This window comes from Mytilus edulis, chromosome 8, assembly GCF_963676685.1.
Source record: "Mytilus edulis chromosome 8, xbMytEdul2.2, whole genome shotgun sequence".
In the NCBI taxonomy this organism is placed as follows: Eukaryota; Metazoa; Mollusca; class Bivalvia; order Mytilida; family Mytilidae; genus Mytilus; species Mytilus edulis.
In genome coordinates this window covers 75,436,024-75,440,773 of record NC_092351.1, presented here as the reverse complement: position 1 = coordinate 75,440,773, position 4,750 = coordinate 75,436,024, and the positions used below count along the sequence as shown (strand labels likewise).

At 31.8% G+C, this 4,750-nt stretch overlaps 1 long non-coding RNA gene across 1 annotated transcript; it reads left to right on the top strand.

Annotated features, from left to right (window-relative positions):
* Positions 1 to 1,133: 1,133 nt before the first annotated feature.
* Positions 1,134 to 4,453, top strand: LOC139487105 (uncharacterized). Its single transcript, XR_011655748.1, has 4 exons — positions 1,134 to 1,276; positions 2,354 to 2,418; positions 3,025 to 3,141; positions 4,330 to 4,453. It is a non-coding gene; the product is annotated as an uncharacterized lncRNA (long non-coding RNA).
* Positions 4,454 to 4,750: the final 297 nt, after the last annotated feature.

Sequence of the window (4,750 nt, the reverse complement as noted above, 5' to 3'; positions counted from 1 at the left end):
TTTCATATCCTATAGAATAATCAATAGGTCAACTATATTTGTTAAATGGACGGACTTAAAGCTGAACATGTCAGCTGCCTGGCTCGGCTTATCTGACTTAGACCTCATTTTTAAGGTTCATTGATCAATATTTAGTTTTCTTAATTAAGTATGTGTCTAAGAACCAATAAGTGATATGTCAAACTTATTAAGTGCAATGAATGATTGTAAGATGTACATGTTTTTCTTGTTTGGTTGTTATGACCTTGACCTCATTTTTCTAGATCATGTTAAGTTCAATATGTTATAGTTGTAGTAAAGCTTTATATTTAGGACTATCAACACCTTAACAATTGCCAGTAAAGGAGACGTGTGCAATCTTGTTTTATTATTTTTTTATGGCGATGAGCTAGTTGTCAGTTACTGAGAGTACTCGCACATCTGTTCTTAGTGTTTTTCTATGGTTGGGATGTTTTAAAAGTACTCGTCCACGTCTACGTTGCGATTTGTTAGATGTATTTCTATTTGTATCCATCTGATAAGTTACGCCGTTTCAACTGAAGTTTTTTCTAATGGTGTACTTGTTACACAAATATCACGGGATAGGGGAAGGTTGGTACATTTATATTAGTTTAAGCCCGTCACATTTTGTATATGTCCGTCTATAACCTGTAGTTTAGTGGTTGTCAGTGTCATAGGTGAGATGGAGGGTCAGGATTCTGCTAACATGTTTACTCGCGACCAGTTTTGTATGCATGTGTCTGTCATAATTCTGGACCCTGTATCTTATGGTTGTCGTTTGTTGATGTGTTACTCATTTTTTTCATTCATTATTGTGTACATAAATCTGACCGATAGTTTTTCTTGTTTGAATTGTCTAACATTTTTCATTTTCGGGATCTTTTTATAGCTGCCTATGTGGTTTGGCCTTTGCTTATGTCAAAGTCCTAACGGTAACCTATAATTAATACTTTCTGTGTCATTTTCTTTCTTGTGGCTAGTTTTCTCATTGGCAATCATACCACATCTATTTTTATGTATTATTTTGTTGATTTAATTATAATATCGATCTAGAAGTGAACAACATTTAAATAACAGGTAAAGGAAGTAATACATTTAACAATATTTGCTTAATTAGTCAATATTAGGGAAAAAAAAACAACATTTGTCACTAATCGTTGTTATAAACTACGCAAAACATTCACCACGCACTTTGTTTTAACATGCTATCTTTGAAAGTAGTCACTTCATTTTAAAAATAATCGTTCTTCCAACAGGTCTGCCATTACAAATTGAGGTACGTGTTCAATTATTTTCTTACAGATGATATACTTGAAATTTAAATATGTTCAATACAATTCAAAGGTAATAACAGTGTATTCCATCAGATTAATTTTGGCTCATCTTGTTTGCTGAGAGCTTTACAGTTTCAAATGGTGAAGTTTAAATCATTCCTTCGTAAATATTACGGCTATCATCGCCATCTTGTTTGCTGGGAGATATTGACCTTTAACCTGACATTAGTCCATGCTTTTTTCTTTTTGTTTTCACCATTTTTTGTCTGGTTTTGATATATTTTTGTCTTTTGTTGAATGCCACCGTTTTTATACCCTGTCCCTCTTCTTTTAAAACCCGTTAGAAAGGTGCATTACTTTTTGAAATTTCAATGAGTTCTTCGGCTGTTTCAAACCCATTATAATTGTTAATAATTACAGATAAAATAGACTATTATTATTCAAAAATCAAACAAAAAAAACTCTTAAAAGGCGGAAAGGATTTATTTTTAAAAAAATCAATAAATTTCAAAATTAAAAACGGTTGGCACACAGACACCGAACAGACTAAACATATAAACTATGCTAGCAATGAAAAATCGTTTTAAAGTAATAAGTCATATTAACCGTTTCACAAATGATATCGGATATGTTCCTTACGTCGTAACTACAATCCCCTTCCCTTTCATGAATATGACCTACCGAATTAGACTATTTACCGGATTTGTATTCACACAAGCAACACGACGGGTGCCACATGTGGAGCAGGATCTGCTTACCCTTCCGGAGCACCTGAGATCACCCCTAGTTTTTGGTGGGGTTCGTGTTGTTTATTCTTTAGTTTTCTATGTTGTGTCGTGTGTACTATTGTTTTTCTGTTTGTCTTTTTCATTTTTAGCCCAGGCGTTGTCAGTTTGTTTTAGATTTATGAGTTTGACTGTCCCTTTGGTATCTTTCGTCCCTCTTTTCATATTAGGTGTACTGAAAGTTGAAATCAACTACGTCAGACAACGACGCATTATTATATATCCTGTATATATAATGAGTTTATTTCTAAATAGCATGGAATATAAATTAATAAAGATGAGTTTTTATTTCAGAATTATGATGAAGTATTGTTGTTTGATTGTTTTCATCTTTTGCACAATTTTGTCAAATGGCGGCAGTAAGTATCCTTTATCTTTAAAACGCTGTAGTGAAGATTAAAGATTAGGCTGCCTGACTCTCTAATAATATAAAAGGTACGACTCTTTCACTCTGATCAAACATTCTGCATTCGAGAGCCAAATGAGACATACAGAGGTATAACCTTTTTATGTTACAGATATTCAATCATGTGAACACAATTTTGTACCATTTGTTTTCATAGCAATTGGGGTAAAAACTTTCAGTTTACAACACTAACATCCGTACTTTTGTCGAGCTACAGAGCTGTACACAGCTGTTCAACACTACTTTCCTATGTTGACATAAGAACAATAAAAACATTTGCATTTAGGAAGAACTGATTTTAAAACTTCTAAGTAGAGTTACGAGCATCTCGAGCAAATTGAGTAAATTTTATTTATGAGAAATCATAACGCAACAACAATATATATAAACTTTTTCTTCAAATTAAAAAAAATCGTCTTTGTGTCCTATATTCAACATGGTTAAGCAAATCAATATTAGAAATAAACAATGACTTTACATTTATATTCCTACTGTGTAATATAAATGTATATATGAAAGTAAATTAAGCTATATTGTATCGGAATACTTTACTATTCAGTTATTTCTGGAATATGCATTGGTACCTGTGGAACAAAAGGTGTTCCATGTAAAGAGACTTTCGGGTCTGATTGGACGTATAACGGAAAATGCTGCGATGACCGACCATGTTGCAAATGTAAGTAAACATATAAATCAGGCAATAGTTGTAGCCACTGTTGATCAAATCGAATGAAATGCAAATGAATTTTATAGACAAAGACAGTTATTTTAAAAGAAAAAGAAGCATGGAACAGTTTTTTCATTCCCTTTTCTGAAATATTTTGTGCTCAACATCGACGACGATGGCGGGTTGTACAACCATCAAAGAGAAAAAATCTAAGTATGACAAGTTTGTACTTAAAATATCACATTTGCAATTTTTCAGTCGAAGCGACAAAGCAATTAGTGAAAGTTGTTTCAGATGTGTTCTTGAATATTTATTTGTGTTACAATTTTCAGATTTTTTTCTGTTCTTCCTTATGTTTTGACTAAACGTCTACATAGTTCATACTTGGAAAGCACAATTCGGGTTTGCATGTGTTTTTGTTTTTGCAATTATTTTTATATTCAATAACTAAATGTCGACATACTTTCAACAAAAACGACGATTGATATACAATAAATAAAGAGAAATGCCTTACGTCAGCTGTAATGTTTTAACATACTGTGAAATCATTATTATTCGTTTGATACCACGAAATCAAAAATCAAAGAATGTCAGATATTATATAGGCTTGAATACAGACTTACGAAAAACCACGATAATAAATATCCACACACATTAAGTCTAAAATGACAGAATCACAATAATATATACACGCAGTAATTTTTTAGTGTACCGTTACACATTTTATTATTGTGCACTTTACATACGTTCCCTTCTACATTTGGATTTGATATTTACTTGCAATGTAAGTATAGGCCTTTCGTCTTTTTTTTCCTGTCATTTTTCTATTTATCTTTGTTGTTCATTTTTCCTTTCTTATCTTTTCTTTTTTTCTTCCTTTTGTTCACTGTAAGTTTTTTCTATCATGCAATGATATGTAAGATACAACTGTGTATGCATTTAATGCACAACAATTTAGTTTATTGTTAAGGGTTGTTTTATTGGCAATCATTCCAAATCTTCTGAATCAAAGAAATACCTGTATCGTCTGTGTTTCTGTTAATTATGTCATGTTTATTTGTTTTATTTTAAACGGAGGAATTTATTTTCCGCATGCAAAGCTCTGATTCTTTGTCCAGCTTTGGCAATACGTCTTTATCCTTTGGTTGATAACTCTTCATGGTTTTAATTAGCTTGTGAATTTTATATATATTTTAGTTTTAAAAACACCATGTGTTCCAGAAACTTGCCCAAAAGGGTTCAAGCTATTATCAAACCAAAGCAGTAGTGCTAATTGCTACAGAAGTGATCCTGATCGAGTTAACTGGAATACAGCTGCGGTGAGTATGTTAGTTAATCCCCATTTGCAAGACCGTGCCTGTTTCTTCGAAAACAAACAAGAATCACAAACCATAAACAATAAATAATACATTACTTAGCAGACTATAGTATTAATATAAGATTACAATAAAGGTAAATGTTTAATGTATTGATCAAGTGACATTTCAGAATTCTTTATTACCGACTCAAGTAATTTCCTATGTTATTATCACAATATAAGTGTTTTAATATACGAAAAATTACGACTTTCAAAAAGTTTTTCTACAGTGTTCATAATTATGTCATTGTATCTGTTTTT